The sequence below is a fragment of the Accipiter gentilis genome, chromosome 27 (assembly GCF_929443795.1).
Source record: "Accipiter gentilis chromosome 27, bAccGen1.1, whole genome shotgun sequence".
NCBI classification, from domain to species: Eukaryota; Metazoa; Chordata; class Aves; order Accipitriformes; family Accipitridae; genus Astur; species Astur gentilis.
The window spans coordinates 10,244,248-10,257,529 of NC_064906.1; positions in this window are offsets into that span (position 1 = coordinate 10,244,248).

A 13,282-nucleotide genomic window follows, 5' to 3' on the forward strand; every position below is an offset into this window, starting at 1 on the left:
GTTCTCAGGACCTCACCTGGTATTCAGTGTTGTTCTGTCTTCCCTCTCTGGCTTATCTTTATTTTTATACATTTCCAACTCTGATAACTTTTTTTATCTCCCCCCTCCCCTGGACCACAGGAGAGGTTTACCATCTGTAAACTGGAATTTCCTCAGGCACGAGAATTTCTCCTGGAGGGGGCTCTATTTTGGGAGGACTAGGGCATACAGGAGCATCACTTATAAATCCAGTGTTTAGAAAAAAAAAGAAGACAGTAGAGCAACAAGGGATTTTGTGCAAGTGCACAACTGTTGTGAATTCCTATCAAAGTAGTAAAAAGGGATTAACAAAGTAGCTATTATATAATCTCTCTCCAGAACTACAATATGATCTGTTTTGAATAATAACCATTCAAGAGACCAGAAATAACATGCATTTTAAAAACAGGGAGGAGGATAACAGCAGAAGGAATTCAGGTAGGTAACCTAGCAAAAATCACATAGTGAGAATCCAGTTGAAGCAGAAAGCTAAATTGACAGACCTGCTCCAAACACTAGCCTTCGAAACGGCAAGATATCAGCACCTTGTTTGGAATATTTTGCCATATAAATTCTATTAAAAATGAGATACTATACTGTAAATATAAGATCATGTGTTCAATTGTGTCAGCACTCAGGGCTTCTGGTTCATTCCCCAACGTGCAATATCCCAGATGTTATACCAAGGCTGTACAGTACAGGTTTCCATCACTCAGAAATGCTACCTTTTAAACCAGAGCATGTAAATGAAATATTTCACACTGCAAAACTAACCTTAGGAGTAGCATAACAAACCTGATTCACTGCTGTCTGCAGTACTACTGAAGGTAGAAATCTTAACTTGCACTAATGAAAAATATCATGCCTGATTTTACTAAGCACCTAGACAGGCACTTAAATAATAATTCCATGCTTCTAGCAAGATTAGCAAAGCAACACCCAAGTCAAAATGAAAAAAATCAGAAAGCTTATGTTGCATTAAATATTAGCTTATGAATAGCTCTGATTTTGTTTTGATTGTATACTTGAAGTCCACTTTCCAAGGATTCTATAATAATTGCCTGTATAATATTTAGTTTGCATGCAACTAGGGATTAAGGTAAACAATCTGTTTTCTCTAGTATCTTTTAGTTGGTAGTCATGGTAGTACCGAAAACATATATTATTTTTGTAGGCTTCTTGGCTTTTTGAGTTTAGCAATAGCAAAATAACAAAAACTGTATGAGAGGACGTTAATTCCTAAGCAGCACAAGCAGAGCTAATTCAGCTATATAGGCAATACATTTGCCAGGAAATACCATGGGAATCCTTGGAGATGCTCCTAAGATCTCTTGCTCATTCCTAGGACAGCCCTGGTTAATGTTTCTTTCCTGTGAAATCAAAGACAGAGATCAAGGGGAAAGGGAAACCTCTTGGAGTTCTCCTTTTAATGTGATACAGTCTATCCTCTCACAAACCAAGAAATTAGCCTTGAAGAATGGTTGCTTTATTTACGTCAAGGGGACAAGTAGGTACCTGAAATTTGGGATTGGCTGGGCATTGAAGACAAAAAATGCTGATGAGGAAAGGGAATTGTATGACCTGTGTATGCATGCAGTTCATACTACTTCTAAGTAGCAGGGGTTTGGGAGGATGTTTGGAGGTGGTTGCTGGCTTTTTCTTTTTCTTTTACTGCACATAACCTACCAACTGTGCCAGTCAATATATGGTTATCTGGTCCCCAGCCATGATTGTGCCTGAAAACCCATGTTGGACTAGGCAATATACAAACAGAACAAAAAGAAAACTTCTTCCAGGAAAAACCATTTTCCCCACAAGACACTTGTGAAAGACTGGTCCTTCTTTTTCTCGTCTTTCATTGATTTATAATGGGTAGAGTCTAGGAACACTTCCTACTTTTTTAATGTACCAGTTTGGCTATCTGTGCCCAGCTCAGATATGTGCTACTTCTACACCTCTATAGAGTTTCTAACCCTGTATGCAAGATACATAAACTTAAAAAACCCCAAAATGTAGACAATGTGAAATCAGTTTCAAAAGGCTATGTGGCTTTCTCAGTACTAGAGAAATTGAGCCCAAAATCTCAATGAGGTTCATCCCAGTGTAATCAGCACTATACACCACTTGCATCCTCAACGTATATCTCGAGATATTTGTGAGCAACAGGTTCACTCATATTTTTCAACCTTGTTGCAAGTCTTATCAAGAAAATTTCAGTGTTTCAGCTATAAACATGATTAAACTACAACTAACACGTAGTAGATGCATGCCAACCTATCTTTACATAAACTTGTTATTCTGCTGCTCTGCATTTGGAACAGTGGCAAGTACAAACATGTTTTATGTCTCCAGCCCCTCAGAGTAGTTGGGTTCCCACATAGCCTGAGCAGATCACAACAAGGGGACAATGTATGTGAAAGTCTCTAATTTCCTGAGGTGTCCACTTCTTTTCTCATTTCTAAGCCATCTTTATAACATACCATTAGGTAATACCAAAATGTTCCTGGAAGATCATGGGAGGCTTAGATAAGATCTACATGCCCCCATCTCCTTGTATCTAGACTTTGTCACCTTGTGTGAAGAATGTTGCTGGTGTCTTGTCACGGTGCAGGGTTACTACGTACTTATATCCCTGTAGGCCCCCAGCCAATTTGGTGTAACGAGGCATTCACCAGAGTCAGGAGAGTGCTCTGGAGGGCACGTCTGCTGTTTGTCCTCTGCCAGCTGATCAAGTACATTGTCTTTTCAGTCCCTGGTGGCAGGGTTTCTGCTAGAAACTTATGTCCTCAAATCTCCCACGAACCAGAGAAACACCCATACAGAAAATTCACACCTTTGTCTTACCCCTCTCCTTCCTCTCTCTTTCTCCTTCCACGCAAGCCAAGCCTATGAAGACACATTTTGAGCACAGGTCATCCAACAGGTGAATTGCTCAGATGTAATGCATTTCTGCAATCGCTTTCAGACCACCATACACCAGTTGTTTTGTGGAGGATACAAGTGCTACAAAGCAGGGCAGAGGCCATGAGGGAGGTCTCCTGCCTAGGTAGGCCCCATGGATGTTGAGCTCTGTAGGGCCAGCCTGCTGCTTCTTCCAATCACACGGCTGAGGAGAAGCTGTTAAATATGTTCAAAGATGTCCTACCACACGACACATTCTCCCAGCTACAGGCCAGTTCTGCTGTCTCTGACAGATGCCACCTGAGTCATGGCTTTGTGTGGCACCCATGCAAATAGGAAAATGAGCCCCCGAAAACGTAGGTCCCTGCCTCCATAAGGCTCCTCAACAACAAAGCATGTGCTCTAAGTCTGAACGAATACTTACCAGTAGGAACCGCTGAGGTCTGCTGAGCTACACCTAATATCAGCCCAGCCTGTGATGTGTAGAGATATGTAAGCATTGCCTGATTTCAGATTTCCACAAGTATGCTGGTGACCTACTGCAAAAAAGGAGCCTGCCTTCTCCAGCTCCTTGGGCAGGTGTAGATAGGATATTCTGCATTACCAAAATACTATACTTTGTGGGCAGAAGGCATTCTTTTATAAAGGAATGCCTCAGAATACAAAAGCAACCCTATATGATGTGATGGCCTGCAATGGGTAAGGACCAGGCATGATGAGACAGAAGGGCCTTTTTCTTTCTGTTTCCTCAAGCGTCCATGGGATGTTGAAGACGATATAAAATACAAGATCCAAGAATCATGACGATGGAGGAGACTGTGGTAAGTCAGTGTTTAGGTTATCTTTTTTTGTGCTAGGTAAACCAGGATAGACTAGAGCAGTAGGAGAAATAAACACATACACAGCCGGTTGTTGCAGGGACAGCACTCACTTCTTTTATCATGATCTCTTCAGCTAGGCACATTAAGAGCACGGAACAAACTAAGTCCCTTTAGAAACTGTATAGTTCAAATGTATTAAACAAATGACTAGCCCTCACCCTAGTTCTGAAGGAAATCAACACAAAAATAGAAATACTGACTTCCTGAGGAGAAAAAAAAAACCAAAACACAACAAAGCAAAACAACAAAAAACTGACGTCCACATTTTTTGTAGTAATTTTGGAAAAGTCAACAGTTCACACTAAAAAATGTAACAGGCAAATTTTGTGAATAGGTTAGGGAGAGCCAAGCCTGCCTTTTTTGGCAAATAAACTATTATCTCTCCAAATTTTATTTCCTTCCAATCATAACAAAACAGTGCCAGTACTGAACAACCTCTGAAAGCTCTCTGAGTTTGATGCTTACAGAGACAGAAAAGCCTCCTGACACCTGCTATTTTCTCTGTGGATGGGAAGAAGTTCACAACATTTCAATTTTGATCACCAGCAGACCTGCACCATTTTGCCCATAGGTTTTATGGAAATAAACTAAAATATGTTCTACCTTATACCTAGCTATCTCAAAAGAAGTAAATATCTCGTACATCCCCCATCAAGGTCTTTTCTTCATTCACTGCTGCATTTTGGAAAAGCTGCTGCTTTGCATTTTATTTTTTATTGATTCCACTGGTTATGAGGAGTCTGGACAGGAAAGGAAAAAATTTATGGAAAAAAAATTGCAAGTATCCCTGCAGCTGAGCTCCCCTGTAGTCTACTCAAGACTTGACCAGGACATCTGCTTTTCAAGTCAGTGCAAACTCTGTTACCTAAAAGCAAGTTAAAATGGCAAAGGAGCTTTGAGAATCAAAAACACAGCACCACAAGCATTGGCTAGTGCTGGAATGCGAAGCACAGTCCTTGGGAACAGATGGTTTAATACATCACAATAAATCTCTTACCAGCCTTTGCAACATAGTACTTCAGATAAAAATAAGTTTAAGTTACAATCTGTGAACAAAATGTTGTCCTCAGAGGCAGAGAGGAACTGCTTTTGACTTACTGAGTCTTGCAGCTCCATTTTAGAAAACATTTAATTAATTTATGGTTTTAAAGGAGCTGATCAAAAGTTCCTTCTCACCTTATTTCACAATTATGAAATTCAATCCAAAAGGCTGCATAATGACTCAACACTAACAACCCTCTCAGCTAAAAAAATGCCTTTCAGCATTTATCCTCCTCACCCAGGACACCTGGAACAGCAGCTCATGATCCACCTGCTTCACAGACATTAGAGAGTGCAGGACAATTATCAGAGCAAAGAAAGAATGTCATTTGAGCTACAAAGTGCTCATGTTACATACAGCTGACACATCAGAATACCTGTCCTGAGCAACTGGATTTGCATAAATGAAAGAGCTACAGACCATGACTGTCACAAAGATGTCACATCAATTGGACCACGCTTCCTTCTTCGTTAGGTTTGTATGGGGGGCAGTCCAGGGAAGGAGGAAAAATGAGAGGAAGAAAAAAGGGTTAGATATTTTGGATGATATAGTACAGCTGCAGTTTCCATTTTCAACAAGTTAGAGATTGTATTTTTAGAATGAAGAACTTAAAGGGGATTGGGTACAAGCTGGTAATTTCTTGATCTAAGGAACATTAACATTCATTTCTAATTCATACTAGTTGGCATGCATCTTCAATTGCATCTGCAATGTTTATTCCATCATTTGCTTCATTTCACATGAGTTCTTTCATTTAAACAATATTCTTGTACAGTAGGGCGATGGGTCCTGAGCTCTCTCCAGTGGCATCAGCAGTATCTTATGTCTCCCTTGGAGAAGTTAACAACGGGCAAAGACTTTGTACCGCATAATTTATCATACTCATGAATGCAGTTCATGAACAAACTGCAGTTTTTACAAGTTCGTTTTCTATTTGAAGCTGTCCAATAAATGTTTTGTGCAAACCAATTTCAGCCTACAAATTGCTCGTAAACTGCTCACTGTGAGTAGTACTCCCAGTATTTGCTACTTGTAATTCAGTAGTCAGCCTTTGGGATTGGTTAGGCCAATCATATGGCTTGGTTTTCTTCCCTGAACATTGAACTAATCCTACCAAACCCCGAGCAGAGGAGAAAATGGGAGGCTGACTAGCTAATAAACCAGGACACAGTAGGTGTAATGCCCAAGGGGACTGGCAAAGATATGAAGGTCAGTAAGGATAGACTACTAAAAGTTAAAAAACAGTGTCAGCTTGGTTGTTAGCAGCACAAGAAAATGAACAGCAGTTCCCAGTGAGGAGCTGCAAGTAAGTTTATCCTCCCTGTTCTTTATTTAGGAGGATGGCCCAGACCAAGAGGAAATTAAGGATTGATCTGACAAAAATTACCAGGTTTCCCATGACAAATAAACCCATTTCATTTCATCAACATTTTAAAAGTTGCATTTTTCACTACTTGACATATAACAAGACTATGCCCTTCCCAGATTGTTTATTTCAATCATCAGTTCACAAAAACCAGGTATGAAAGTAGAAAGGTTTGTGGAAGAATATGAACACTGATTTTTCAACACTTCTCCACAACAACAACAACAAAATCTAAAAATGTTCTTTGACCTATAAGATGTGTTGATACTGTCCACTACTTCACACCCGGTGTTCTAAAAAATATAGAAATACCAAGCATGCAATATCCCCTCCCACTCCCCAAATAGTTGCCTTAGAATTGAGAGAGAAAATAAAAATGTTATTTCTCCATACTACACGTAAGTTTAATCACAGTGCATTTTTCTTCCATTTGCCTCAAGGCAAAACAGAAATTTTAGAGAGGACTGAACAGTTACCGATAGATCATAGAGGTAGGTAGAAAGGCAAGAAAAGGACATAAAGGTATTATTGGCAAAGCAGAATAAGCAAAGGGGGACTCAGTAGGAGAATTAGCAGAAATGTAGGTCAAAGCTAAGGTCTTCAGGTCCCTGGAGGCTAGCAAAGAAAGTCTGAAACTACAGCAAAGTCACACAGAGGAAACGTTTTTCAAGGTGTGATTGTGCACATGACCATTGGTGCTGAAGAAACTTCAAAGAAATTACTGTACAATAATAACTGTAATTTCTGTAGTGGATATCACAGGAGTTAAAACACTCCGGCGTGTTCAATTCCACACATAAAATGGTATTAAACAAGGTTCAGAGGGGTTTTTTTATTCCAGTCCTGCAATCCCTATTGGAAGAAAAGAGAAACTCAAGGCAAGTGAAAGGAACTCTGAAAGATTTAGGCATTTGCTTCCTTTCAGATGGGTGGGTTTTTTGGGATTGGGTGTTCTTACATTTTGCCAAGGCTTCAACAGCTGGCCACGTTGTTTGCTGCTCCAACCACAACAGAGGTCCAGAGCTTCCCAGGGTAGGAAGTGCCACCGTTCGCAATGCAGACCTCTAACCCAGAATTTGCCCCGGGCTCAGATCTTTTAAACATGTGGTATCCTGCCAATCAGGGACAGTTATCTGCAAATGTTAGGGAGAGGAAATACATGTTGAAGAGTAAAAATAACCCATGGAAATATTTTTTATCTGGTGGGGTGAGATTTGGTGGTATACATGACAGTTTTCCAATCATCAGTGATGAAGAGAAAAAAATCAGCTCCAGCAGAAAGTTATCATGAAAAAGCTGGATAGTCTGAAAAGCCAAAGTTGAGAATTGAAGCAAGTGTGAAGTAGAGGTAATACCAATCATTGCTCCTCCATCAGTTAGTGGCAATAGCATTGAGAAGCCAAATATTCATCAACTCCCACCATACAGGCAAACTGTAATTTTGCAGCTTGGAAAAATGTCATTTTCAATTGCATTTTGCTATTCAATAGGTAGCAAAATATTGCCGTCATGTGTGGGCACGTACCATAACGCTTTTGGTGCTTATCTTTGCACAGATCATTTTAATCTCTAGCATCCAGAGATATTAAATGAGGTCATATGTAAAATACTAAGTGTTACATGAAAACCAGCAACACTTAGATTACATCAACACTAGTAAAGATTCATACTAACAGCAGTAATAAAACCATTTGTCCAATATTGTTGGATACACACATTTTCAACTCCTGAGGATGGCAACTATTGTTAGAGAATTCTAGAATAATAACGCATTGTGCATGTAACTCTGTTCAGAGCCATAAAATAGGGACGAGACAGATGATCTTTCCAACTTTCACTCACTGGATTCTTCTCAGCACTTGGTTTCCATAGTCTATCCATTTCATCTGGTCACTTGGGATGTCAGCAAGCAGTGATGATACAAGTATACAGTCAGGTGCTGCTATTTACCAAGCACCATGCTACACCTATTGCTTGAATAAATCTGAACAGCATCTTAAAGCAAAGGAGACACTGCTGCAGTAACATTGACAGAAGACCTAGCTATTAAGCTGTCTACAGAGTCTAGTATCAGTGAAATGTTTGACAGCCGCAGGGACAAATATGTATTAGCAACATTGCTTAATCCATGTTTCAAGGGCAGAATTGAAACCATGCCTTCACCCTATGCAGGCACAGATTGCTGGAAGGATACTGTCATAAATAATAGTGCTGGAGGCCATACCATTATGCACCTCCTCTTCTCCCTCATCCTTCCACTTAGCTCCCCTAGGCCAAGTATATCTCATAAAGCAGAAGATGCACAAGCTCCTGGAACATCACAGAGTGCAAAAGAAGTAATCACAGCATACCTATAGTTCCTGGGTCTTCTTTATCAGCTCAGAGTGGGGCAGTACCTCCCAGGAAAAACTCAATTTGTCCGTATCATGGGAAGAATCTGTCCATTATGAAAGGTCTATAGGTGTCATGGGAGACCTTTTCATATGCTGGGAAGTGAGAAGTTGACTTTCGAAAAGATATGCTCTAGTTCAGACAGGAATTAATTCAGCGGAGCCTATGGCCTGTGTTAAGGAGGAGGTCAGATTTGATGATCGCAACCATCCCTTCTGGCTTTATAATCTATAAAGACTAACTACTTTAAGGGGGGGGGGGGGGACGGGGACGACAAAGAAAGAAACCAATACCGGTATTTTTAAACCTCCAAATTCCCCACCATCCAATATGTGCTCAGATTTCTTTTTCAGGTATGTGTCTGGCACTGAGACTTATTGAAGAAGTGGGCTTAATAAACCGCAGCATAGAGCACCTCTTTCTTAAGGGAGTAATTTGAAAAGCTTAGCAAGTTATACATGCAACATGCAGGTGACTCTCTAAATTAGCCTAATGGAGGAGACTGCAGAGGAACCTATCAATCAAAATTCTTACAGAAAGGTGAAGAGGCATATTACCAAGTGTTGTGCTTATATTTCTATTCCCTTTTTCCTCACTTCCCAAATATTATATAAAAGATTTTCTCTGCTCTCCGCTTGAATAATTTGGCAGAAGATAAGAATTGTGCAAATCTCTGTTCTGTGAGAGCTTTTCCTGAAGCTTTTATTCACCTGGGTTCATAAATCTCAGGGTTTTGCTTTGAGGTTTAAGGACATGTGAGCTGCAAAACTGCAAACTGATCTCACATTAATAGCATGCAAAATTGCGAAATTACAAAGCCATAAATGGATTTACATTTGCAACTTAGGAACAATGGGCTGACTTTCCCGTTTGTAACAAAAATCTACAGCCAAGCACATTTTGCCATACATCCACAGCACATGTGCACACAGATACACATGCAGCCTATTTACTTGCTGGAAATTTGTGAGTGAATCCAAAGAGTGAAAGCTCATAGAATGTAAACAATTTGGAGAATATCCTTTCTCAAAGCATCCTTCATCTTAGGCTTCTGGATTATTTCACTTGCATTTTCTCTTGTAGTACTGAATGCTAAATCAAATAAAACCCACACCATGTAAAACAAGAAATCAGTCAAGCTATTGAGACTGTAAGGCTTGTGTTTGTACTAGAATATTTAAACAGAAAATACAAATCCCAGATTTGAATGCACACATTCAGGTAATTCAGCAGGTATGGTAAAACTGAGTAACCTCTTTTTTCTCTGCACTAATTTCATAACACAGGAAGCTCCTTTCAAGAATAAGTCAGGAAAGAGTAGTTGTACCAATATCAAAGTATTATGTTTACATATTTTCACTAAAAGCAAACTAAGCAAACTGTAATACAAAAATGGTAAATTTATCTTTATTTGAAAGGGAATATTTTTGTGAAGATAGTTATGGTAGCCAAAAGGGACTATTTTGCTTTGATAAAAACAATTTGGCAGGGGATGGGGAGGATAAGGTATTTACTCCACATTTTCCATTCTAGTTTCACCTATGAAACAAAAAGGAAGAGGTTTATCTCACTTTTGACAAATGTTTGGCTTGTGAGAAGTCACCCGTACCAGCTTTCATCATTGTTCCTAGCCAGGCACACAGTGCAGAGATGAGTATGTGTCTCTTCTCTTATTATTATTGTTACTGTTTATTCTGGGTGACAAAGAGGGCAGTCAGGCTTAAGCTTCAGTATCTTAAATGTTAAGATTTCTCCTGATGTTGGGCCCCTACGAGTCTTATTAATATGCCTCAAATGGGCAACATTCAGGTTAACTGCAACTCTAGGAAACTACAAAACAGCAATAGAGGTACAACGTTGAAGAAACATGCACATCCAGAAACAAACCAATTTTCGAAGAGACTTAGGAGCATAAGGATGCAGACATATTTGAAAATGTCAGTCTTAAGGCTTCTATCCCCGTGAAGTACATGCCAGTTAGGCACATACAGCAAGATCCATGATAAGGTTATGCATTTTTCAGGTTCCTGAGCCATGCAAAAGGTTCAGCCAAACTGTGCAGGGGCTTCTTCACCTCCTAGCATCTTTAAAAGACATCCCATAAAGAAGATCCATTGTTTCTGACTATACAGATAGGTAGGTCCTCCTCTCCTGGGCAGGAGTGCCAAACCAGCTAATCCTTCCCTTTAGACAGCAGCTTGGAGGTGTGTAGCCTGTTACTGAAATCCTTTACCCCTACGGCTCCCTGTGCCACACACTTCACAAGGATGACACTACATCTGTCACACGAGGGTGCAAGGACTCCCTTAGGCTACCTGCTGTTAAGTGTAGGGGAAAAAGGCACTTTGCAGGTAGAGAGGGGGCTGACTGACCAGAAAGCAGCAAATGTCCTTAGCCCAGCTCTCTGCAGAGGGGAAGAGGAAGAGTAAACTCTTCTTGCCTGCAAATACAGCCCCGTTTCCCACCTCCCAGCCGTACGTATGCTTGCAGCGCTTTAATTTCAAGGGTACGTGTACACAAACTCACAAGTGAACTGCTAGGTCTCCGCTAAGCAGGTCTGGGGTACGTCTTCTCTGTCACTCTCAAGGCAAGGTAGTCAAAAAGAAACTACTCCTGCTGCAGCCACATAGCTTTATGAACACCCATCAGCAGAAGCTTAGGTACTTCAGGGCAGGAAGCGTGTGTGTCAGAAACACATGTGACTGGGAAACTTTACTGCTTCCAAGTTTTGGCAAGAAAGCTGCTGCAATTCTGGGGAGGTCGGTGAGGCTTCGTCAGGTAGGCATGGGCACTGAGAGATTTTTAAGGGCCTAGGTCTAGAGCCTTGCCTTCACTAGCAACACTGAGAATCCTAATGCAAAGGCAATGATCTTTCCTTTCTGTCATTTTAAATACTACATTATTTATTCCCACTTGGAACAGACCTAGTAAACACAGTACTTAAAAATGACTTTGTCTTCCTATATGAGAACTCCCAATGGTTTTGGACCTGTGAAACAACAGAGAGAAATATCTGCCAAAAAACCTCCTCAAACCAGGAAGCATTAGGAAAAAGTCTCAGGAAAGCCTAATCCCTCAGCATTTGTAATTCACAAAAGTTTGGCTGAGTCTTCAAGCCCATGGATGTTTATGTATGTGAATTGGAATCAGTGATCTTTTTAAAAATTCAGTCCTTCTTCAGAAGCATTTGAAACACTCTCATCTTGCTGCTCATTTGAGCTCCGGTAAAATCAAATAAGCTTTATGTCCCCACTGCCACTGAAGGCATGCCTACAGCACAGATAGGCTCCTAGCTGGCATGGGCGACGGCAGATCTCTTGGCACGGACTTCAGAACAGGCTGTGGGATCTCACCAGGGATCTCAAGTATGTGCTCAGATCACCGGTCCCTAGTGAAGCCTGTACCAGTGTGCGTTCATGCCTCTTGCTAAAATTCAGTAAATTCCACAGTTTCCTGTCCAAGTAACTCCGTAAATGTGGATCACCAGCAGTAAACCATTTTTTTAATGAAAGGCGAGGAGGACTGGGTCTTGGCAAACCATGCTCTACTGTCACCGGCCAGCTTTGCTTTCCAAGTGTGGCAAAGTTCTGGCAAAAATAAATATATAAATAAATAGCTGCAGCAATCAGCATGAAGCGAGAAAACAGCGGAGAAGGCTTTGCCCAGCAGCAGGCTGAGAAGGGCTGATAATGAATGACTGATGATGATTACATGTAATTTTTTACTTCCTGCAAAATGATAGATACTGGCCAAGTCAGCCCCACAGCGCCAGAGCACTGTAGAGCCAGGCTGGAAAGCCGGCTTGGCAGCAGACCTCTGCTTCCTCGGCGGGTGGAAGGTCCAGCTTCAGGAGGTGAGCTGCCCTGGGCACCCGCAGGGTCCCTTGCATGCAGCAGCTCCTGGGCCACCGCCGCGGGCGGCACGGCCCCTCGGCGGGAGCGGTCGAGGGAAAGGAATGGCAGAGGGACGAATTCAGAAGGGGAAGGGGAGGAGGAGGAACCCATGTAACAAAAGTGCTTGTGATTAATGGATCAGAGGTGAGAGGAAAGTTTACATATGCACTTGGAGAGGAGGAAAGGATGTTCACAAGCTTCCTCCATGACAAATGCAGGCGAGAAACAGGGAGGAAAGAACTATTAATCAGTGGTACAAACAGATTATTTTTTTTCCCCCTCAGGAGAAGCCCGTCCAGGTAAACTGCTCGGAGAAGCTGTTTCCAGCTTGCCCTTTAGAGAGGGCTGCTCGGCAGACCCCACCGCTGCCTGAGATGAGCCAGCGCCCCTTAAGCCCAGCTCCTCCTTCATCTCCTCGCACGAAGCGGAAAAGAGTCCTAAAGACAGTATATGAGTAAAAACCTTCATCTTCATGTTTCAGCCACTGTTGTTATGCACAGCGCACCTTACAAGCATGGCTACCTGCCAGTCAAACAAATACCACTCTACCGAGTCCCCTAAACAGCCATCTGATCCTTTTCTAACTGTTGTTTAGAGTTGTTTAGGGGTGCCCATGGAGTGATGATTAACAGCCCCAGGCACTGTGCAAGCACTTGGAATATGCATTTCTTACTAGTAGGGACATTTTTTCCTTCATATTTTTATTGGTTGTGTTTTATTAGTCACATTGCTCTTCAGCCTCCCTGCAGCATTGGCAGCAATGCCATTAGCTCGAGATGAAGGTGCATGT